Genomic DNA, 26,489 nt, shown 5'->3' on the forward strand with positions numbered 1-26,489 from the left:
TCAGTCCCAACGATGGAGGCTTGATCTGTTTGCTCATCAGTCCCAATTAAGGAGACGTTGCTTCTATGCCTGTCAGTCCTACAAAAGGACGTGTGGTCTCTGTGCCTGTTACAGATGTGGACAAATTTGTTGGTACCCTTACAGCGCACTGAAACAATGCTTCATTCCTCCTGAAATGTGAAGAAATTAAAAGCAATTGTCTCATGTATACCTGCATGCTTTTGGTATGTCATAGAGTAAAGCAAAGAAAGTGTGAAAAGAGATAAATTATTGCTTATTCTACAAAGATATTCTAAAATGGCGTGGACAGAATTGTTGGTACCCCTAGAAAAGATTTTAGCTAACTGTTAGCTAACATATCCTAGTATACATAGTATCACACACAGCCTTCGATCTTGTAATCAGTCATTTAGCCTATTTAAATGGAGAAACGTAGTGACTCTGCTGTTTGGTATCATCGTGTGTACCACATTGAACATGGACCAGAGAAAGCAAAGGAGACTGTTGTCTGAGGAGATCAGAAAGAAAATTAGACAAGCATGTTAAAGGCATAGGCTATAAGACCATCTCTAAGCAGCTTGATGTTCCTGTGACTACAGTTACAAATATTATTAAGAAGTTTAAGTCCATGGGACTGTAGCCAACCTCCCTGGACGTGGCCGCAAGAGGAAAATTATCTCCAGATTGAACAGAAGGATAGTGCAAAAGGTAGACAAAGAGATACATGCTGAACTCCAAGGTCAAGGTACATCAGTGTCTGATCGCACCATCCGTCACTTTTTGAGCGACAGTGGGCTCAATGGAAGAAGACCCAGGAGGACTCTACTGTTGAAAGAAAAACATAAAAAAGCCAGACTGGAATTTTATTTGACAAGCCACAATGCTTCTGGGAGAATGTCCTTTGTTTAGATGAGACAAAACTGGAGCTTTTTGGCAAGTCACAACAGCTCTATGTTCACAGACAAAAAAATGAAGCTTTCAAAGAAAAGAACAGCATACCTTCTATAAAACATGGAAGAGGCTCGGGTTATGTTATGGGGCTACTTTGCTGCATCTAGCATGGGGTGCCTTGAATCTGTGCAGGGCACAATGAAATCTCATGACTATCAAGGCATTCTGGAACGAAACGTACGGCCCAGCGTCAGAAAGCTCTGTCTCAGTCTCAGGTCATGAGTCCTCCAACAAGATAAAGACCGAAAACCCACAGTAAAAGCATCCAAGAATGGCTAAGAACAAAACAATGGACTATTCTGAAGTGGCCTTTTATGAGCCCTGATCTGAATCCTATCAAACATCTATGGAATCTGTGGAGCTGAAACCTGCAGTCTGGAGAAGGCACACTTCAAACCTGAGACAGCTGGAGCAGTTTGCTCAGGAAGAGTGGGACAAACTACCTGTTGACAGGTGCAGAAGTCTCACTGAAAGCTACAGAAACTCTAAAGGTTGTGCAACAAAATATTAGGTTAAGGGTCCCATCATTTTTGTCCATGCCATTTTCATTTGTTTTATTGTTTAAAATATTCTGTTGAATCAAAAATCAAAAGCAAAGTCTGATTTTTATTAAATATGGAATAAACAACGATGGATGCCAAGTTTTTTCAGAGAAAATTGTGGGTTCTTCTTTTTTCATGGAAGGGTACCAACAAATTTGTCCCCGTCTGTAATCCCAGTGACGGAGGCGGTGTGCAGTTCCATGGAAGGAGGCGTGGCCTAAGCTAACTGCTCAAATATTAAGTAGAACATATTTACTTTATTTTTGTTGCCTGCCAAAACATGAGAAACGAGATTCTCTCCCTTCTATAAATATGCTGTATTGAGTTTTGCCTACTGGGTTTTTTATTTTTAAGGCAAAGTGTTGCACACTGTTTGAACAAATGTGAATTCGATACATTCACATTACACAGTTGAAGTCACACAAATCACATGTATGAACACTGAAATCTAATCTTTTCAAATTAGATCTAAGCCATTTTCATGGATCAGATATGTGGTCATGTGACTGCAATGAGAAGGAACATTACTGCTGCTGTGAAAATGCAGGACTGCCATTAATGGCTGCAAAAATAGCAAAAGCTATGCATCAGGTCTATTTTTCCCCTTCTTGCTCTAATCATGAACAGCTGATGGGCTGTCAGCCGGCCTCCAGAGCAAATAATTAAGTCTTGTGCTACTACTTCATTCAATTTTTCACTTCTGAAATGATGAATTATCTTGCAAGTATGACAGTTTTAGTCATCATTTATGGGGCATGTGAATCATTACAGTATTTCCAAAATGTAGATATGTGGTCATTTCAGGGCAGATCTGATGAAGGATATGGGTCACAATGATAATATAAAGTGCCAGGGCAAAAAAGCATTAAAAAAAAAGAATTCTAATGCAAATGCAGCATTGTATCATATTGTATTATATTGTATTGCATCAAAATCACTGCTTTAAATGTATCTTTCATACATTACATATGTTGATCACATAGTGTGATACAAAAATGTCCCCACGAAGATAGGTATTTCTGATCTTTTGGGTGGCCCCCACAACATCTGGCTGGCCCCCACAATAAAATCTTCTATATAACAAATACTGCAGCTTTTATTTAAAAAAAAAAAAAGTTTCCTTTTGGTTAGTGAGGTTAAGGTTAGGGCTAGATGCAAAGCATTAATTAGCTGCATTAACAATTATGTCAAAGGAATGTCCCCACAAGGATAGTAAGACAAACATGTGTGTATATGTGTGTGTGTGTGTTTGTGTGTGTGTGTATGCGTGTGTGCTTGTGTGTGTAAATGTATTCGAATGCTTTGGCAATACTGTATATTAATATGGTCATGCCAATAAAGCTACTTTGAATTGACTTGAATTGAATTGACAGAGAGCGAGACTGAAAGAAAGAGACTAAAGAAAATGAATAGAAGGAAGAGGCTGAGTGAGAGAAAGCTAGGCAGGCGTCCTAAGCGGTAGATGAGAAGGAGGAGGTCGGGACACGAGCGTCAGGGCTGCGGGTCTCTCGCCTCGCCCCCTGGCCACCATGACGGCGTCCTGCCCCCGCAACAGACAGCCAGGCTCACACAGCAGATGGAACTAATGATGCGCAACAAAAGAGATCATTTCACTGTGGTCTTGGGAAAGCCACAAAGACTGCTGGGACGTTTGAGTGATAGGGCCAGCCAGTCGCCAGGGGTTAGATACGGCCAGCTTTTCTAGAAGTGTAGCCCTGAATAGAGGCTCCCTGGCCATGCCTCGGCTCTTTCATGTGTCTAACACAATCAGCCCGGCACTGTTTAAAAAGGGGAAAAAAAAATCAAACGTGGGGACCCGAGACCGTCTTTTTTTGTTTTGTTTTGTTTCATCCTTTTTTATGAAGCATGTCAGCAGGGGAATTTTCACGACACACATTGTATGTATCCTCCCAGGGAATCTACAGTTAGTCAATCATACGGGAATAGCCAGAAGCTGAAGATGCATTTTTGTTGGGATACTGTAAAGAGATTTAACGTAGCCTATCTGACACACTTTGTATATTCCATGAAATGCAATGTAAATTGTAAACAGTCTTCTTGGAAAACCTGCCAAAGTCAAAGAACTGAAGAAGAAATAAGATAATAAAAGTTCCATAAATTATTACCAGAGGGGGAATTTAGGTTACAACATCAAGGTGTGGCAGTTCTGAGCATTTAAAACACACACACACACCCACACACACACACACACAAACTCAATCAAGCAACTAAAAAAGAAAAGGGATCTTCTTGATGTCTTTTAAAAACACCAAAGTCAAAGGCAGTCTAAACTTTAGCTCTTTTCATCAGAGCAACTTAATATTGCCCCACCGACAAACATAGCCCAAAGTTAACGAGGGAGATTTGCAAGCCCTTGGAATCAGGGGAAGAGGATTAGATTTGAAAGGCCTCTCCTGAGCCGCTGTCTTAAGAAAACTCTGCAACTCAGCCTTCTCTTTAAGAGCATAACAAGTACACCTGACTGAAACTGCAGCACATAAGCTCTCTTTGCCATCTGGAAGCACTGCCGCAGGAAAGGTGGTGGAAAAATACATAGGCCTTAGGACACCTGGGGAGGGGATTTAAGCAGGATGTGGAGCATTCAGCTCAATCTTCAGTATCCACACTGTAGGTATCAGCGGGGAAAGCTCAGAGTGCCTTTGACACTAGCAGCACAGAGGTGTCTGTATTCGAATCTGATAACACTATCAAGCCTCACAATACCCGACCTCACCCTCAAATACTACCTGAGGGTCTTGACTCCATGCCATATTGACAATAATTACAACGATCTTCGTTATACCAGCTAGTCTTTCTATACCACATAGAACATGTTGTTCCTCCGGTTTACTATTTTGGAGTCCCACCCACATTCCGACATACGTCTCAATTTTCCACAATTTGACTTCTCATTTGAGTAAGAACTACTAGCCAGTTCTGTGGCAGCAAGTGGGAACAACTATATTGGAATTTCTGGGAATAAAGGAGGCGAACAAATAACTCTGAGTTCCTGGCTACTCTTCTCCCAGTTTATTGCTGTGTTGCTTCTCCTTGTTTTAAGCATAAGTCAACTCTCTCACATGCACATTTCAACACTGGGGATCAGTCAGTCAGTCAAAATTGATACTTCCAGCAAATACTGTAAGTTTCTGTGCCTCTGATTAATTGATGCAAACTGCACCTAGGACTGCCTACTATATGCACTCTACATAAAGCACAAATTTCAGTTTAGTGGTGAAGTGGTGGACATGGTCAACCATAAAGCTGTCAAAAAGATTGAAACGAAAGAAATGCAAGCTCAGTAATGAAGATAATACGTTAAGTAAATGAAGTTCATTCATTCACCTTCAGGGTCAGAGCTGCACTGGATCTGATGCCTATCCCAGGAACCTCACTTTATAGTGAGGTGGGAATACACCGAGGATGGGACACCTGGAGAACATGCACAGAAACCATCAGCCCAGCTCAAGAGAAACCCTGGAGCTGTGGGCTGTGAAGATTTTCATGTCAGAACAAGTAAACGGTGTGGAGGAAATGAATACGTCTAATATGCCATTTGATTGCTAATTGCTTTTAATAAAAAGATGGCTGGGTATTGAATAAGGTAGCTAATTCATATAAAAGTGTGCAATTAAACTGGGGTTCATGTGGTCAGTTGTAGCTCCTGTAATATCTTGAAAACATTATGTAATAGAAGTCCTGTTTAATGTGTTGAATTTCTTTGTTAGATGTGAGATGTGTGTTCCTGATATACTGTATGTGCTATAGCCAAGGTTGCAAGACAAAAACATCCCAACCGACAAGCAGTATGAAATGACACAGTTTCCCTTAATAGTTCTTTCACCAATGTCCCAAAATGATCTCATATTAGTACATATTTTGTCATAAATTAATAATACATATGAGAATAAATAAAATAAAATGCAGTGGCAGTTCAAGTGCAGCCCAATTCTAAAAAAAAAAAAAAAAGAGACACCTGGCAACACTATTTATAAATCTAAGAGCAACACATTTGGTGTTAATTTACACCTGGTTTTGGGTGGCATACAAGATTACTCATAAAACTGGCTGCTGCTAGTTCAACAAATAGAATATATGTAATCAGACACACTTCCTATTTCTCCACCCTTTGGTGCAATTCTGCCTCTAATGCATAAGCAGAGGAAATGCATTTTGATGCATATGTAGTGCCTAGATTGCAAGTTTAGGGTTGTACGCCATTTTTGTACATAACACTCAAGGTTTTTCACGCAGAATTTTTCAACAGCTTAGTACCTCTGGCCCTTGGTCTAAGAGTGCTTTCACACTTGGCCCAAATATGTGAGTCCATACCTAAGACCGATTCTGGGCTTGTTTGGGGGAGGACCACGGATTGATTGCGCAATTCCATTTGTCACTTTTTTGCATGCAGATTTGCAAAATATTAGGCATTAGGTTTTATTATTTGCCTTTGGCACCAACACTCAGGAAACATCAGACAGTGCTTTTTCTATGCATGGCATGTGCAGGAATACCTGCAAATGAGGAGCCTTTCTGGTACGAGAAGATTTTTAGCCATGCAGGTGGGCACAAGACTTTTTATGCGATACTCTCAGTGCAACCACTGTACCAAAAGGTGAACTAATTACAGTGCTCCAGTCCTATGAAAGTCTGGTTTTCATAGGACTGATGAACTCCTCCGCTAACGACTCATTCCTCACCATCACAAAACTGGAAACTGGAAGTAACCTGTCAAGTTGAACTGATCATGTTCTCTGGGTAAATGAGCCACAAAGAAAAACAAGTGTGCAAATGACCTAGCATTACTATACCAAACCAAAAAAAGTCTATTACAAATCTACAATACAGTTGACTCATTTGAAATATGTTCACATCAAATCCAGTTTTACGATCATCCCATCTATGAAGACAAAATATTGTCCAGGACAATAGTGCAACATACAAGACAAGGCACCATATTTGATGGACCCAGAGAGTACATTACCATGTAACATCAGTAAGATCAGTAATTCAGTTGGATCGGTAGCTCACAGTGTGATGATGGCTTAATTTGAGAGGAAGGCATACAGGGAGTTCGGGTCACTTCCTGCCAGAGAACGCTGCCAGCATCTCTGCAAGGAGGAGGAGGAGGAGGAGGAGGAGGCTGCTGGGCCAGGGCCCTAACCACGAGCTTGGGGACTCCCATTGCCACTTAGCATGCGCCATGCTTGTTAACCTCAATTTTCTGCCCATTCGCAGGGACAGGCCTACCTTCCTCTAGCTCTTGGCAGACATCTCGTCTAGCAGGGAGCTTCCTCCTGCCCCCCGCCAGGGCCTGACCACCAGTGCACAGCACGACAGTGGGATGAGGAGGGGTTTTAAGGCCCAGTAAAATCTCCCCACTCATCCCTAAACCCCAGCTTTCTCTCTCTGACTCTCTTTCACTCCAGGTGCCTCCATGGCAGCCGTTACCCACAGAGACATACCTCTCCCTATTCACTTAGGAGAGCAAAGCAGGATGGCTGGAACAGAAGGGAAGCAGGGGGTCTATTCCTGCAACCAGCAGGGGTAGTAGTGGGATTAACATCTTTACTTTGGAGTCATGAAACACATATAGGTTGTAACAACCTGTCGAAAGAGCAAGGATTGCTACACCATTATAAATATGAATCCATAACATTAACTAAATAAGTTATGTTTCAAAGCATTACAGATTTATAAAGAAGTGTGACACGCAGAACGCTATTTTACACAGGACTGAGAGGTAAACTTTCACTCAGAGGTAAAATGCAGTCACAAATTGCACTTGCTGAACACTGAGTACTCCTGGGCTTTCAGCCCTTAATTAATCCAGGCCTCTGGGTATCATGATGTGACTGGGCTGCTCCTCTGCATGTGTGACTCAATTAAGCTGTGTTGTGAAGCAGAGGTGCAACTTCAATGTTGCTCCGAGTCTCCGCTATTGTACCGCCGCCAGTCGGCTTTTGTGTTGTGTGAAAACCAAGACGATCATAAACACGCTCATATCTTCATCTGCTTCAGTGGCATTGTATAATGCACGCTCCCCCGCTGATTTATTAAACTGATTATTTGCCTGTATTGAAAAATGCTATGATAGCAGAAACTTGCCTCGCTCTTGGATGGCCATGTTAAGAAAAAAAAATTCAAGTGAACAGCAAATACTCAACATGGCTTACAAATTCTTTAAATAAATGAATTTGCAACAGGGGTTTCATAGTGTAGTCGAGTAATACAGTATATTCACAAGTCTTAGCTGTGGGGATGTTGGGGAGATGGAAAAAACAGTGAAGCAGTAAAGATAGCAGCTAAATGTACTTTAGCTACACTCAACTGCACAAGACTATGCTTGAAAACTATGCTTTTTCAAATTTTTTGAATTGAAGAGGTGTATGCAAGATTGTAGTTATTTTTATTGTCCTTCAAAGCTAAATAAATATTAAATAACAATAAATAAAGTTATACATGCCAGAAAACCCTCCCAAATCATTTAATTTCACTGTTAACAGTATAACCTAAAATGCATTGAAGCTAGGAATTTCATTTGTACTAGACTAGTCTTCTATTTTATTTTTAATTACTGGTCGAATAGTAAATTAGTAATGATGCCACCCCTAATTCCCACGCCGTAATAATGTAATAGTATCTAATGGCTCAGAGCCGGATTTGGATTTTGAAAAATCCTGCAAGTGGATCCATGCACTAAGTAAAACTCACCTTGTTGTGTCCAGCTGAACTGAGCTCTGTCTGTCGATCACTTCCTCTTCCCCTCTTCCAGTCTCTCTTCATGCAGAAACGCTGCACACACTTACATCTCTGCCAGCTGATCCCTAAAGAAACACCATACATAACAGAGCCGTCACATGCAATCTTTCCTATTGGATTTTTTCTGAAGTTCTCAAAGCGAATACCACATAGACAAATCAGCATTCGGTTCACGTGACAGCTTTTATATATCATTTTATATTAGTTTTGTCAATGGCTTGTTTTTACACTGGATTTTACGAACAGCGCTGCTTTCGACGGCACAATAACCGCTTTCATTTCATTGTAAAATCCGCCAAAAGCCCAATTAGATGTTTAGAGAGAAAAATACGACTTTCAATTTACCAAAACAAACCACTCAGTAAGTTAATAAAAAGACATTATCATCCATCTTGTGCTCTTATTAGATTGTGCATTTCTGCATGCAACCCTTTCAAAGGGAAAACAGGGGCTTCTGGCTTTATAAAAAAAAAAAGCCGTAAGAGAGCATTCAGCAGTCTGAGAAGCTTACTGACAAAGACAGTCAGAGTGATAAAAAGGAATTATATAGCCTTTTAGAGACATCTCATGGCTGAAAACCCTTTCGGTTTTTTTTTTTTCTGAAGCAGGAAGTGTCTGTCTATGTAGACTACCATTTACAGGCATCTTCATCTATGCACTACTGAAACAACGCAGCTCTTATTCTCTCATATAAAGTTCTTCTGAGAGTCGACTGAATTAGTCTATCCTCAAGAGAAAACTAATTTGCCATTCATCTCTCCTTTGCCAAGGGCTCTCCAGAAACACAACTGGTCACATTCGCATTAGGATGGATGTCAGGCAGAGTTTTTTTTCCCACAATCATGATATGGTATAAGAGATCATTGGGCATCTGCATGATCGTAAGGCAAAGCCAGATATACTAGGAAACATGTTCCATCTTGCAGAAGAGCCAGCATGTACTATAGGTATGCTTTAGTCTTTAAAACAATCGTCCCAGTTAACTCCCGCCACCATGCTAACACCACCATATAAGCTAATTTGCGAATACTTTCTTTAAGTCACATCAGGGCTGAAATCAACATAATAAAAAGACCACCTAATGACCATACATTCCTCTTTTATACCGGATAAATAACCAAAACCATAATAAATAAAAGAAATTATTATAGCCGCTAATTACAATGCTAATTATATTGCTAATTAGCTCAGCGTGATGTATGTCGCCATAACAGTTCACACAGAAAGGGCAAGAACAAAGTCAAAATGGATGTCTGCGATGCATGAGCACACTGTGTGCTGTGGCTTTAAAATGACGTTAGTGCTGAATGACAATCATTCCAATGTAACGCTTCTAGTTTTAATCTGTTTTCTGATTTGAAGATTTTTTTAAAAATTGTTTTTGAAATATAGTCTGTATTTTGCACTGCATCATTACACAACATCCGGAGAGCTTCTAATATGTTAAAACTAAACTTTAATTATTGTCATAAGTGTCAATCAGCTTGTTTCCTTCTTTAACTGAAGTTCTTTATCTCTCCAGCTGCAAATGCTACACAAATAAAAATGTCTAGGAATTTAATCTAATTATTAACAGGTAGTTATAGCAATCTCTTCAAGTCTTCTGTGTTAAACTCGGTATCTGATACAATTATGGTTTTACACATTCACACTAAGAGTGAGTAATATGACAACAATATCATATCATGATTCTCGGACACATTTCCGCTACACATCAAGTCAAGTCAAGTCAAGTCAAGTGGAGTTTATTGTCATTCCAACCATATACAGCCAGTTAGTACATAGTGAAATGAAACAACATTCCTCCTGGACCAAGGTGCTACATAAGACAAACAGAGAGCAACACAGAACTACGAGGGACTACTAAATTTATACATAAATTGCACATGTGCAAACACGTGCAGACATCACAAGACAGTACGATGATATGATAAGTATCACAATTGAGATTTTCTAAGAAACTTCCAGAAAAACAGTAGTGTTGCATTAATTAAAAAACTGTGAAAATGAAGTTCGATTATGTTTTTACTGTCTACAAAATTATTATATTTAACACTGAAAAGAAGAAAAAAAAACATTCTGTGAAAACAGACTGTATGACAATTCTACTTCCCTAAAATGTCAAAACTGTCAGACAGTCCTATCCTTGTGGGGACGTTTGGTCTCACACACACACACACACACACACACACACACACTGTGCATAGAGGATAAACAAGTGTCATTGTTGTCTTTGATCAAAGGTGGCCGCTTTATTTGCCTATATGCTACATTGCAGTGGTTCTGATGACCTACAGGGAAAAAAAAAAACAGAACCCTAATGTGTTCTATAGAGAATGCTGCCAAGTTTAATTCACCTGAATCAAACAGTTCCAGTAAAAGCAAAATGGAGAGAAGAATAAAAAGCACACCAGACACAAGAAGAATGGCACATTCATCGCATGTTTAGTGACTGTCTGGTCGGATATGAAAAAAAACGATGATTATATAGGAGCAAGGGTTGATGTGTCGCAACATGAAATGTTTTTTACCACATTTCTTAAGCATGATCTCACAAACTGCAAATAAGCACACACCCAAAAGGCACTTTTGGGAAAAAAATATCTTAAAGAAATGGCCTGCTCGGAAACTTAATGAGATACAGCAATTTTTAAATATGGAAAAAAAAACACACACGCACGCAAGCTGTGTTAAAAGGCACTAACAACCCAAGTCAAGGGCTAAGCTTATAAAAACACTCACTGTTCACTGTTTGCTTTAAATATAGGACTGTCCATCATACACACACACACACACACAAGCCCCTTTTCTGACACAGTAATCATATCAACATGTTTTAACACACACGAGTCATGATACTACAAGACAATTGTCAATAATCCTTCCTTAGTTCAGTTATTTCATCTCGGATGTTTCAGATTCATGTCCTGATAATACAACAGTTACAAGAAATGCTAGTTCAGCAGGACAAAGTTAAGTGTGTCAATCAAACAACTCAAGCTGAACCAGAAAACCACCTAGTTTTGTGGCTGACGTGTTATTTGCCTAAAAAACAGTGTCATATCAGCTAATTGGAGGGTGTATGTTTGCAATGGCTTGTGTTTAGATCCGTGTTCAGTGGTTACATCAGGAACCTTATCTGAACCTCCTGAACCTTATCAAGGTAATAATGTCTATGATGGTTGACTGAAATTACCGTATTCTTTATAATAACAACATAAGCCATATTTTATATAAAACTAAACTGAAATGAGAGTTGATTATCTGAGCTTAAAAAAGCATTAAAACATCCATAATAGGCAAGGAATAGGACAGACAGACAGACAGTTAGACAGAGAGATTAATGTAAAGATGGTTGGAGGGACAAGCAGATGGACAAGGCGTACAAAATGAGAGATAAATGGACAGACAGATATACAGATGGACATCCATACGGACAGCCAGACAAACAGATGGATGGACAGATGGACAGCCAGACAGATAGATAGACAGACAGAGAGAGGGGCTAATGGATGGACATACAGATAGACAGACATGCATACTGTTAGATAAATGAACTGACAGACAGATGGACAGACCAGTAAAATGGACAGACAGATAACCAGACAAAAGCAGACAGACAAAAAGACAGCGAGACAGAGACACAGATAGATGGTCAGACAGATATACAGATGGAGACAGATGGATGGGTGGAGATCCAGATGAACGGATGGACAGGTGGGCTGATGGATGGACAGACAGACATACGGACAGGCAGACAGACAGATGGTCTGATAGACAGATAAACAAACAGACATATGGACAGACAGACCTATAGGTATATGGACAGAGGAACAGGCAGACAGTCACAAGGATGGACAGACAGCCAGACAGGCAGACAGCCTGACAGGCAGACAGACACACAGACACCCTGACAGACAGACAGACAGAGACACAGACAGATAGGAAGATAGATACAGTAGGTTTGTTGTTACTTTCCTTGCTGTCCAAAATACATTCATAGTAGACACTACATTATATGCTTTAACATAAATAATTAAATATATTTTTGGATGTTTAAAGAGTTAAAGTTGAGTTGAGCATTAAATTCCATCGCACCAACTAGTAATTAATGAACTGAATATAATGAAAATTGTGCAACTTCATATTTTTAAGGGTATTTTTATGATTTATAAGAACTTTCTGTAGTCGCCGGTAGAATTATGTGATACACAGGCAAAAGTAAAGCCATGACACAGAGCTAAGTCATGTCAAGGAAATTGCTCTTTAAGTCGAAGACAGAGCCAGAAGTTCCAGTTAAGTTCCAGCGCACCCAGCCAATTAGCAGACTTTGATGTTTTTATTAACTCTCTCTCTCTCTCTCTCATTTTTTGTTTTTTTTTACCCATACTCAGCCCTACCTGTGACAAATAAAAATAGTTCTGTCACTAATGCTGGGTGCTTATCTCAGATGTGCAGATTCCCCTTTAACTGCACTCAGCATCACCCAGATTTATTACCGATCATCTAGTGTTCGCTAACACTGAAACCAGCAGCACTTTACAGCATCAAGATCATTTTCTCAATAGTTTGGAGATTACAGTCATTTACTGTCTGTGTTAAACGTAACTAATTCTAACTAATGGCGGATCTGAGAGACGAACGATCAAGCTTCAATCTCTCTCTTCCCAGATGTAATGTGAGCATTCATTCTTTTTATCTATTAATGATTTCAAAGGCCTCCAACCAGTATTGCTTTTATTCAGTGAAATAAAACCCAGCTGCTCCCTTTGTAGTGTGTGTGTGTGTGTGTGTGTGTGTTCTGGATACACTTCTGGTGCTGGGATGGGACAGGGTGAGGGGTGAAGGGGTTTTCAAAGGGCAGCTGAGTTGAGTCATGGTTAGTTAAAAAAATTTATTCACTGTATATAAACAGCTCTGAGCCAATGAGGCATGAAGGTGTGCTGTGGAATCTGGCACCAAGACATTAGCAGCAGATCCTTTAAGTCCTGTAAGTTGCGACGTGGGGCCTCCATGGATCGGACTTGTTTGTCCAGCACATCTTACAGATGCTCAATCGGATTGAGATCTGGGGAATTTTGGTGCCAAGTCAACACTTTAAACCTGCAGTGTGGCAGGGCACAATACGCTTGCCCAGTTTTCCTGCTTCTAACACATCAACTTCGAGAACAGACTGTTCACTTGCTGCGTAATATATCCCACCTTGACAGGTGCCATTGTAAACGAGATAAACATATATACATACATGTGTGTGTGTATGTACATCAGATTTTATATATATATATATATATATATATATATATATATATATATATATATATATATATATATATATAGCACTTAATTTTAGACTTTTGCATGAGTACTTTTTTTTCCATTTTTCCTAAACTCAGTGAGCTAAGAACATTTAAGAACAATGACAGTTAAAGAAACTGAAAGAACGAGAAGCAGAAGATCGTTCTCGGTGTGATCTCGTTAACTTGATTATCTATGCGAAGACAGCCTCTGTTTTTTTTTATTGTAAAATTTACGCCCATGATTTATATAAACCACAACTGCCCCGAAAACAATAAAAATCTAATTGTTCATTTTATTTTAAAGTATGTTGTCCATTAAGGATATGTTTGATAATAAGGAAGGTTTTTTAATCAAGCCTTTCATGTGGGTGAGTTGACATCTGAGTGGTCCGGTGGTTTCTCAGTCTGGTCCATGATATTGCTGCTGCTATAATATAATATAAAAAAGGCCAGACTCTGCTACACCACACCTCCCACCCCCACAGAAAAAGAAGCTTTAAAGCAGGCCATGACTTCCTAAACATATGGCTCGATGATGAAGGTCAGCCAATAATCTGTAAAATCTCAGCTGAGGTCGTATTTTAATAAAATGTGCAAATATTGTGTAAAACAGAGGCGGTTTGGAACAGCTGGTCCAATTATTATGAAAAAATGTATGAGTCAGTGTTCTGTCTGCCTCGGCTTAAGAAGACAATTTCAATAAAACAAAGGCACATTTTACTCAACCAGAATAACGCATGAGTAAATCCAGTTTCCCAAGAGATTAGAATTTAGATTTGAGGGAAAAAAAATCTTAAATGTAATAAATATAAAACTTATATAATATGGGTTAAAGGAGTTAATCTTAGATAGAATATTATAAAATGGAGTCATCTACATTATATTGTACTTTAGATGTTAAGATAACTTATTCTTCCTCATTTCAAGCCTGAAATTTTCTTATTCTATTGGCAAATCATTTTGCTTATTTCAAGTGTTTATTTCTAGAATGAAGCAAAATTAACAGCCAATAGAATATGACCATTTTAAGCTTTAAAATGAGTAAATAAGTCTAGAAATAGGATTGATGGTTTTATATTTTTTATATAGTGATCTCATAATGAGAGATATTAGACAACTTTTTTTATATATTCAAGATATCTGCACTTGTTAAGTCTAAAAAGCTCATAAAGTCCTGAAACACTCTCTCTGTCATTCTGTCTCTCATACACATTTAATGTGTGACATGAGCCTGAGCCTTTTTCTCCAATGCTCCTGTACTGAAGCTGCTGATCTCACCAATGTCGCCTGTCCAGCATCACTCCAGCAGCATTATAAAGTACCTTTAAGTGAGTGTGTGAGCATTGCCCCCCCATCCCCACACCAACCCCTCCACTGTGTCGATTAGACCGGACCAAGCCGGCCCGACCGGCTGCCGCTGCCGCTACTGTAAATCCTGCGTCTCACTCCTGCCCCAGCTCGGGTAATTAATAAAAGCCCCATTACATGCCTGGTGCCCGTTGTTTGCTATTTCAACACCCCATTTGTGCCACGATTACAGTCATTATCAGTCACCGCCATTAATTCAGCCACCAATGCCAGAACTGCATACTAATAAATTGGGCTCTAAAAAATTTTTTTTCACCTTTCAAGGAGTTGGGAGCTTTGGAGCCAGGCCAGGAAGTGCCACTCCTGATTAGGGGGTTTCTGCTGCCTCTGAAAGGGGCTCTTTGAATAGTGACTGCTGCATCTTTGGAGATAGTTTAAATTTCCCCCCCTTTGATTATTCTCTTCCCCACCAAAATGAATCTTTATTAGGCTTAAATCCCAAATAAAATGAAATTAGCAGAGTGCAAAATATTGCTTTCTCTTTTTTTCTCCACCATATTCCCTGGTGCCTCCATGCAAATTATAATGCTTATTTATGTAAATGAGGTGTCGTCTTTAATTAGTTTTGCTTGAAGGCATTAAAATACATGTATTCTCTCCCCAAAATTTATTTGTTTTGTTGCTCTCTCCAGTCAAGTTCAAAATGACTGATTATGCCAGCTAAAAAGCTTTATTAATTTCATACTTTTTGTTTTTTCTTCCCCCACCTCTCTTTTCAGAGCATTATCTTCTCCACCCACGGTGTAAGTGCAGTGCTGGGTGTTAAGTATGGAGTCAGGTAATGGAGATTTTTTCTCTTTAGACTGTGGAGTGAGTCTAAATGTCTGCACAGACATTAAACCTGCTTACTGAGGTTACACAGAGAACCCTACACTTAACCTGTGCCTGGTTTCTGCATATGCTGATATTTTGTGTAGAGCACCATATATACATGGCTATATAGCATATGTGAGATTTTTTTTACATTAATGCTTCTAATATGTAGAATACACTCACTGTCCACTATATTAGGAACACCTGTACACCTCATTCATGCAATTATTCAATCAGCCAATTGGATGGCAGCAGCGCGACACATAAAGTTGTGCAGATACAGGTCAAAAGCTTCAGTTAATGTTCACATCGGACATCAGAATAGGGGAAAAAATGTGATCTCGGTGACTTGGCTGTGGCACGGTTGTTGGTGCCAGACAGGTTGGTTTATTTCACAAACTGCTGATCTCCTAGGATTTTGAAAAAAATGTCTGGTCTGGTCTTTTTCTAATCTTCAACTGTCCAGTTTTTTGTAGCCTCAGATCCCTCTTCATGGCTGACAAAAGTGGAACCCGATGTGGTCTTCTGTTGTAGCCCATCCACCTGAAGTTTCGACGTGTTGTGCGTTCCGAGATGCTTTTCTGCTCACAACGGTTGTAAAGAGTTATTTGGATTACCGTAGCTTTCCTTTGAGCTCAAACCTCTCTCATCAACAAGGGGTTTCCACCCACAGAACTTTCGCTCACTGGATGTTTTTTAATTTTTCTGCACCATTCTGTGGCATTAAAATCCCAGGAGTCTGACAACTCAAGCCAGCCGGTCTACAAACATGCCACAGTCAAAGTCACTGAGATCACATTCTTCCCCATTCTGATGTTTGATGTGAACATTACCTGAAGCTCTTGACCAGTATCCGCATGATTTTATGCATTTTGCTGCTGCTACATGATTGGTTGATTGGATAATTGCATGGATGTGCAGGGGTACCGGTGTTCCTATTAAAGTGGCCAGTGGGTGTATACATTTCAATCGATACCTGACTTTGCTGTGTCTTAGAATCCTTGTTTCCTGTCTCTACACACACACACACACACTTGGCAGAATGAAACGGCACAATGCACTCCCCCTCACCGGCATCTTACCAACTTAACAAAGTGCGTGCAGTGTGTCATCAATCAAATGCTAATACCAATGTAAATTCCGACAGCCTGTCAGCTTTCACTGCTCGCGTCCAAACTGAAGTGCGATGCCCTCTTAAACGACTTTCAGGCGCCTTGTTGCCTTATTTTAATATTTGTTTAAAAGGATTTTCAGCGTTACAGTAAATCTCTCGCTCGACACCATTTTTATGCATTTACCAGTGATTTACAGCCAAATGTTGAACGGCTATCCAGCATCCAGCACGCTGCAGCTCAGAGTCACGGCCGAATGTGCCAGAGCCAACGCAGTCACCCAGAAATACACGCTGTTATATGCTGTACTTGGCCATGAGACATGAAAGGTGGGGAAAAAAAACTATTTTATTATTGTTTACTATCACATCAATATTCAGTGTCCTCAACAGCCTGAAAGGGCTGAAATAGCATATTCGACAAAGTTAAGTCATCCTCATAATAAACACACACACACATGCCTCACTGTACCCCCTGCACCATGATTTATGGAAAGGAAGCTAAAGCCATTATAGCATTTTTATTATTATTGTTCTTTCAAGGCTAATGCAACAATAGATTTTTGCATGATTGATGCTTCACACTAAACATTACAGGATTCCATTAACTTAGCAAAGAGAAGCTAAATGGCACGAGTTTGATTATTGTTGCACAGCTTTCTCGCTTTTTTTCTTGATTAAAACAAAAAGCATATCCATATCAATTCCCGATATGAATTCACGCTGCTTAGATCTCACTTCAAAGCAAGCGTAAATTCATCTGGCCGTCCACGCAACTGCTGGTAATTGAGCTGATCACATAAATCAGTTAGTCACTGGAAGCCACTTCTGAAAAAGGAAAAAAAAAAGAAAAAAATCCTTCATGGCGGAAACGAATTATGACAAAAACGATCATTTGTGGAGAGCTTACACTAAATCAAGTGACTTTGAAACTGTACACACATGGCCTAGTACCGTGGGAGGGTTTAAAAAAAAAAGTCCTCCATTTTGCCAGGCTCCCCCTTCCTGTACTCCAAAAATCTTTAAAAGTCTTTGCTCTTTTGTGGGAGGGAGTGTGGCAGCAATATGCTGGAACTTCAATCAGCATGGAGGAAATTCCACTTGTAATAAGAAGGAACTGGTTTTAATCGCAAGCTCTGCATCCTTGTGCCGTGGCCATGGGCCTGGACTCACACAGCCCAACGTATGACATCCATTTCTCTCCACGAACAAATCTGTGAGCAAAATGCTCCTGGCGCAGGACTGCCTGCCTAATTGAGACCTTATGCGTGGCCCTCATGGGAATGGTAGCGGTTACGACCCGGATGAAAGACGCTCTCATGCCTCTCTCTCTCTCTCTCTCTCTCTCTCTCTCTTCAGTGTGTGTCATAGCCTTTGCAGGAAATGAGTACAGAGCAACTCTCCTCATCCATGCTGCGCATAAAGCAACGGTTCCCAAACCTGGTCCTGGAGCTCTTTCTGTTTTCCTCACTTGAATTAACCCTGAATACAGGAAGGAGCTGTTAATTAGCTGATTAGCTGGATTAGATTATCTAGAGCAGGTGTAGGCCAGGGTTAGGATATAAAGTATTGTATAGTCATACTTCAACTGTATGTTTGACTCTATTAGTGGAAAAGTGCTTATTTTAAAATATCTTATATGCACGGATCCATCGCAATTATAACTGTGTTAAACTCAAGTAAATGATATAAAATTCAAGTAAATGACATTAAAGATAATCCAGTCTAATCAAATCTTGAATCTGAATTGTTTTTTGATTTACAGTTCGTTTGTACTCACTGAGGCAAAACTCATCAATTAGATCATTAATTTTCTAATTCCAAGTTAGCAAAGGTTCTAACTTTTCTCCCAGAAATCAATAAGCAACAAAATCAAGCGACTCCTCCGCAGATTAGCTGTAACACTTGTTCCAAATCAGATTTTTTATATAAATCAAATAGAAGTCAGTTTCAAGTTTCACAATAAGATACACAATAGGTATCACAATACAGGTTGCTATTAAACAGCAATGTTGTGTTTTTGTTTTGAAAAGATTATTAGTTTAAAATCACTGTAGACTTTATTTAATGTCTACAATTTTTTTTTATTAGAATAAAAAAATTAACACTGAGAAGGAGAATAAATTTTAAAATTCTGCAAAGTTTATAGATTAAATACAAATTTCTAAAATCAACATTCTAAAATCAACTGCTTCTAGTCAGTTTGTAATTATTAAAAGAAAATTAAAAGTACTTTTATGCACTCAAATTGAGAACTGTTTTAATCCTGAACTTCTTTCATATGTTCTGCATATGTTTATGTGGTATAGTATTTTATTCCTCTTATACTACAGTAATTAGCCAATACTAACCAATTATTATTTATTTAAAAAAACCACCACATCATATTTTTTTTATCTGCTTATATTTATATATAATATTGTTAAATGTAATGATATGTGTTAGTTCCTGTCATCACTTATGAGATGGCAGCTATAAACTAGTGATCTACGTGTAAACCTGCCTCTCTTTTTTCTCTTTCTTGAAGTTACGAAGACAAAAAATTGTAGTTTATCCTGTTTCTGAGAAATCACAAAGCCCTCCACCCTGAAGACTTTTTCATGTTAGAAAACCTACAGCGTTACCGTTGACATTTACAAAGTTCTGACACTGGAGATTCCTTCTAAAAATGCTTCACCACACAGAAAACTTTTCAACAGTTACACAAGTTCTATAATTGTTACTATAGACATTGTTATAGTTGTTACTGTAGAAGCGATAATTACAGTGAGTGTATTCTAATATAAACATGTGATTTCTGCTCGTTTTTCTCCATGTTACAGTGTACACATACCTTCATTACAAATGTAACTGCAAAATCGGACACACCTTTATTTTTCGTTAAATTTCATTACATCGAGCTGTTCATGATCTTCATCATCGTCAAACCATAGACTGAAGATATACGTACGTTTGAGCAAATGACTGTACTAGAATTCCCCTATCTAATGCTCAAAAAAGTCAAAAGCAGTGAAAATGCAGTAGGTTCTTCCCTTTGCTTCATAAGCTTTATTCAAGTTTTCTTAGCAACAGTTCACAAAAACTTACTATTTGTATGCTGTTATAGGAATAAAACCCACTTTACAGATTCATCTTTCTTTTCTTCTCCCTATTAGGACCCCGGGGGTTGATTTTTTTTCACACTCCAGACTTTTACAAGCACTAGACCAAATGGAAGAAATGACTAAAACTTTGTCAGTAATGACATACGGCATACTCATACCATCAGCGCAGTGCAAACTGCTCATAACCCACAGCACTAGCAGCTAGTGACTACTTCATTTAGCTCAATGATTCATTAAGTAAAAGACTACGTGTTTGGATAAATTGGATAAACAGACTTAAGTGAGATTGCAGCGAAAGTAAAGCTTTTGTGATAACATATAGACAAAGAGTTTCTTTATGTAGATATAAATAATTAATGTCAGAGTTATTTCAAAAACAGGAAGAAAGCTAAACAGACCAAACTGTACCAGTCACCATGCGGTATCATGCCTGTTGCTAAGCTTTCCTTAACTGGCATTATTTAGCACAGTAGGTAACAAGGTGACATGGGCAAACGATGAACTTCAGCATTAATACACCACAAGTATCGATGACAAAGTAACTAACACTTTATTCGTTGATTTTTTTAATATTAAACTAAATAAGACAAATAATAAACACTTGCATTAACCAATGTTCATATCAGCAATGACTACAATTACACACACAATGACTTACATTAACCAACACCTCAATGAAAGTGTTTGCGGTTGTTAACTGGCAAATGAACAACTGAGCCTGAATAACAAGTTCCAATATTTACACCCGGAGACCAGAGTTCAGCTGCCAACACTTAGGAACATTCTGTCATTTTAATTTTTGCTAATTAATATGACTTATTTTAAGACAGGGGTTGAATAAACATTATTCAATGCAGGTTTATTTTTGTTAACATTTAAAAATTTTAATTAATGCATATATTAACTTACTTACGGTTTGTTAATGCTTAGGTTTATGGTATGTTAAGGAATAACACATGATGGCCTGTGCTGTTATACGAAAATAATCCACGCTGGGATGGTGGCCATTACCACAGTGAAGCGGATTATTTTTATACAACAGCACAATCCGAAATGTGTAATTCCACATATACCACAGTGAATTAAATTTTTTATTTATAATAAACGACCTTTCACACTTTTTAACTTCTTTTGGGTACAGTTAATGTTGTTAAACGTATGCAAGACAAGTTAGTTCCTGTTATCACTTACGTTATATGGGCAAACAGTCATTTCCCTTTCTAGCCTTTTTCCTTTTTTTTTTTTTTTTTTTTTTTTAAACACAGCTGATAATGTAACTGGGAAACTGACTGGTACAAAGTGTGAACACCTGAAACTCCTTCCGTAAATATTACATAAACGTCCCCTAAGCAGAACCTTTACCACATCAAAAATGATACATTTTACTTTCTTTAACTAAGCATTTATTGATTTAATTCATTTATTATTATTTTTAGATCACAGAGAGCGTCTGCCAGATGAGTCCCTATGAATGAGTTAAGAACGAGCACATTAATATAAACCAGAACTACTGCTTCTGTGTATTATACTCACTGGTATAATGTTAAATAATGTAGTAAAGACCGTCAGTTAAGGGAACTTTAATGTAAATTGTTACCAAAAATATATTATTTCTAACAGTACCATCTGTTTTCTAAGTGGAAATATGGACCATCTGTTGTCTGAGAGGAAATATTGATGAATTAAGGTATTCAGTTTTTTTTTTTTTTTTTGGTTGCAAGCTCCCTGTCTTTGCAGAATGGTTAAACGATGACTGAGACATAATAATAAATAATCTTTTTTTTTCTTTTTTCCACAAGGGGTAATTTTAAATCTTGTTTAACTTTTTAGTTAAATTATCTTTGACAAGTCAAAGATAATTAAAAGGAAAAAGTTAAACCTTGTAGTAAATGTAGTGAAATAAAAGTTGTTTCGAAGAGAAAAGTTCTTTTTTCTTTGTTCCTCTACATACTTACATCCAGCTACACCCAGAGCGTTTAGAAATAAGCAGTCAACATCTAAATAAAATGACATATATAATATGTGGGCTATGGGTTAGAGAGTAAGAAATAGCGTGCGAGACGCTAGGTGTGTATGAGCAAGCGAGTGTGTGTCTGACTGAATGAGGGTGTGCATGCGTGCAAACGCGTGTATTATCTCCCTCTCATGTCCTGGCGATAGACTGGTGCTGACGGGCACTGAGCCAACTGATCTTTCGCCCAAAGTGTTGATTTGTGAGACTCTGTGCGCACAAAGCTGTTATTAACTGAAAACGTAAACTGGAAGCTATGCCTCACCATAACAAGATTCTGCAATAAAATCATGTTTTAGGGTTTGATCATGTACAGAGGTATAAGGCATTAATGGGGTTGCTGAGGAAGATGGCACTTTTCCATTTGACTTCTGGAAAAATAAATCTAAGCTAAACACCTGGTACACACCTACAGCTTTAGATTATTAACTAAAAGTGGCAGCACAGGAGCCTCTGGCGTCTTCCGTAGACATTGTGCTTACTTGTCAAAATGTCAAAAACTGGAAATAACAAATAAAGGAGCTAAAAAAGAGAGGTGCTTCTGAGAAGCTATGAAAGTGAAGTCAGTGAGGAACTGCTGAAGACACTTTGTTGAGTATGAGGAATATTAATTAAAGAAGATTATACAATAATTTCTGCATCATTGAGAAAGAGACTCAGACAGTGATGTCATTATAGTTGTGTCAACATACTTGACAACCCTTTTGCCAAGAAAGAGATATTTTTCCTTGCGTAATATTCACGCTGGAAGCGATTATTTGCATGTTTTGATTTTTTCCCTTCATGTTTTAACTAGAAAAACTGCTTAATTCAGGGAAGTATACTATAAGTTCCAAGTAGAAAGTTTAGAAGTGAATAAAAGTATAAATTTATGAAACCTTGTTTTTTTTGCCTGATCTCTATTGTGTGTATCTGCTGTGTACCCAAAGACAGGCCGCTGTCATTGGAGTGGGTCGTTTCAGATATGTTTACAGCAGTGTGAGGTTTCAGATGCATTTTCCAGCACATTTTGAAACGCCTGTCAACAGCTTTAAAAAAAAATGAAAGCCAAACCTAAAGGCCGAGGGCTTATTTCATGTGGGCTGCATGGTTGGGCAGCGCTATTGGGTGTGAAATGTTATCTCTGAAGCCTCGTGTTTCAAAGGGCTGGAGGGCCCGTCTCCCCTTGCCCACCACACGGACACACAAGAAACGCTTTCTGTCCCAGAATTTCACAAATGTCCAGTTGAATCCTCATCACTTGTTTGTGAGCGCTGTAGCCAATCAATCTAGGGGAGAAAATTAAATAAATGAACTCAGTTCAGGTCACATACAGAATGGCCCATGAAATCCGCCGTGGGGTGGTGGGGGAGTTTTTTTTTTTTTTTTTTTTTTTTTTTTTAATCGTGGTAAACAAGATGTGTTTTGGATCACAAAACAAGTCAAACTGCCTGGTGGACAATGTGAAAGATGTAATTATTTCAATAAAAGTGTTCCTGAGTCAAACATCCAAATATTCCCCAGGTGCACAGTAAAGTTGGAACGGATGCCAGGTTTTCCCCAAACCTCCCCCCCAACCCCACCCTTCCTTTCTTCCTTTCTTTTTCTGTTTTCCTGTTTTCTCTCTTCTTTTTGGTATAAGCAAGATAGAATTGACAATGTACTGTATTTACATAGAGAGAGTATATATATTTTTAGATCATGATACATAATTTCTACACAATTTAATTTCAGATAAAGAGAACTCAGATTTCTACCAAACAGTCAAGATGATAAGCTTTCCATCATTTTGTGACGGTCACATGAAAACCAATAGAAATCAATCTAAAGATCATATATCATTAAGTAGCTTTGGAGCACAATAGTGTGTCAAGCTCGTTTCAAGAGAAAGGAAGCAGAAAAATTCCTAATAACCGCACGCCTTTCATCTTTTCAGAAATCACCGCTCTCTTTGCCTTACCTCAGATTTTATTCCCTAAATGTGCCCCCGTACATCTTCACAACATGAGATGCAATCTGATCCACACACAGAGGCCTAGAACGCTGCAGAAAAGTGAACTCCGGGCTAAACTTTAAAAGCAAAGGAAAATCAACCTCCTTTGATGTTGGAATAGAAACAAAACACTGTAGGACATGTTCTGAAAGTGGGTTGAACATAAATTTCCACAGAGAGACAACTCTCACGTTCAACTTTGTCTTTCACATTCCTCATACTAAATTTTTTTTCTTGATTCTTCTCTTCAAACAACTTTCTCTTATTTAATTTGCCTTTTATGGGAGCCTACGTGGCATCGAAAATGAACATGTTTACTTTGTGCAGTGACTGGCTGAAACAAGCAGGCTGTCTGCAATTTCTGTCCTTTTTCAATTTTTTTTCACTCCTGACACATAAAAGGGATGAGACGATTTATCGTGAAAACACCCAATGCTGGTTTTTTGCAGATTAAAAAAAGCATCACTCCGCCATTGTGCGAGCCACAAGAATTTGAGCGTAAAAAAAACCAACAACACGCATGTCGAGGCCAGCGAGAGAGAAGTGAGCCAATTCTGGCATAGCCTGCAAAAAGTCATAAAAATATTTTCCTTTTTATTTATCGTCGCCCGTAATTCATCGCCAGGAAAAGCTAATCAATAGCACCTTAATGAAAACTTGAGCCATATTTTATTTTGCTGCAGAGAAGGCCAGGATCAGCATTTGTTGCCTTGTTGTGTGCTGGATTTGGCCCTCGGGCTGCGAAACAGATGTGCATCACACCCGAGGACACCTTAAATATTTGCTCCCTTCATCGAGGACTGGATTATCAACACAGCAAAGGCTGGAAGTCAGATTTCTTATAGAGAGAAGTGCAATCAAAATAAATAAATAAAAAAGCGATAAAAGTGCATCTATATTTCATCATTTCAGTTCTTATCCCACTGCCAGATGACTTCATATGGCAGAGTGAGGCTTGCAATGATAAGTTATGACTTCTACTCTATAACATATTCCACCTACATCAGAGCCATGACTGGTCCACAAAGTCCAAAAATAAAGATATATAGCTGCTTCTGCTATGTGGTGTAACGATGCACACTATCAACACTATCTGTACTGCGCTGAAGGTGGTCTTATCGTATAATTATGACCACAATTTTCTGTATAATTCTCAGAATGAATAGTGCACACCACACCATGCATGTGCTCTGATGAACAGAATGTTTCAAATTCACTGGGATGGAATGAGTGACATATGAGGAGGATGTCATGTTAATTGTTTCCAGTTGCACTTCAGCTTCCAATAGATATGACAACGTGCAAGAATTACGCTGAGAAAGGTCATTTTCTGTGAACCAAAAGTCATTTCCAACAAACTGCTCTTGACCTTCTCACAACTTTCCACTCAATTAATCAAACCATAACTTTTCATATTAGATCGCCTCATATCTTCTTGTCAAACTGAATGAGAGAGCAAATTCCTTTTTTCGGCCGCGTGTCAAAAGGTGGCAAAGGCGCTGTCGGAAAAAGCGAAAGTCTCCACAAAAAAAGGCGCTCTCATCTTATTCGGAGGCACGGCGACAACAGTTATTCATCAAAGAGGAAACTAATAACTCAAAGGTCAAGTCATAAAAAGACAATATCAGCCTTCCCTCTGATGCACTGTGCATGAGTCACATTATGTCAAAGCAAAAGAGAGCTCTTTAACCGCCAGAGCTGAGATAACTGAGAAAGCTTAGCCAAGAAAAGAACGCAGCCTCTGTTTCACTGCACTCGATCACAGCACAAATACCACCATGAATACTGAACCTGGTCCTGTGAGTTCATACTACAAACGCTTTCCAACCTCAATATTTCTTCCTCATTTTGTTACACTTTCTATGAAATTAAACTCTAACACCTTTTTTTCATTAATCTACAAAAATTAAAGAGCTTAAAAAGGATTTCACACCTTTGGCTGCCCAAGACCTCAGAAGTGACAATATGACAATAACCAAAAACACAACAATGACTGAACGTCCCCCCCCACCCCCACCCCAACACAAAAAACCTTAAGGCTGTAATTGCTGCCATGTTCGGAAATACTTTTGTAAATGGTTCATTCATTCATCTTCAGTAACCACATTATCCTGGTTGGGGTCATGGTGGATCCGGAGGCTATCCTCGGAAAATTGGGTGCAAGATGGGAATACATACACAATGGATGGGAGGCCAGTAAAACTAACAGGGCAACATGAACACACTCATGCCAGTAGGTGGACTGGTGAATCTAAATCGCCCCTCGGTGCAATTCAGAGCCAACAATCCACCTACTGGCATGTTTTCAGGAAGTGAGGGGAAACCGGAGAACCCAGAGGTAAACCATACAGACAAGGGGAAAACATGCAAAACTCCCAGTTCGAGCAAAGGATCGAGTAATGTGCTACCCTAAAAAATGTGATATTTCAGGGAATTTTAATATTTTTTTATTAATTTTTAAAAACAAATCTAACTTAATATTAAACCTGACTGTCAGTTGTTGGATGGACTCTGTGGTGTGTGACCATGTCATAAGCACCATCAACAGAGATAGTGTT

At 38.8% G+C, this 26,489-nt stretch overlaps 1 long non-coding RNA gene across 1 annotated transcript in view; it reads right to left on the bottom strand.

Annotated features, from left to right (window-relative positions):
- Positions 1-26,489, bottom strand: part of LOC128320586 (uncharacterized) — a 104,367-nt gene that overhangs the window by 55,615 nt on the left and 22,263 nt on the right. The window contains exon 3 of the long non-coding RNA XR_008304141.1: positions 8,208-8,320. This is a non-coding gene — a long non-coding RNA (uncharacterized LOC128320586). The remainder of the gene's footprint in view (positions 1-8,207; positions 8,321-26,489) is intronic.

The sequence above is a fragment of the Pangasianodon hypophthalmus genome, chromosome 16 (genome assembly GCF_027358585.1).
Source record: "Pangasianodon hypophthalmus isolate fPanHyp1 chromosome 16, fPanHyp1.pri, whole genome shotgun sequence".
Classification (NCBI taxonomy): domain Eukaryota; kingdom Metazoa; phylum Chordata; class Actinopteri; order Siluriformes; family Pangasiidae; genus Pangasianodon; species Pangasianodon hypophthalmus.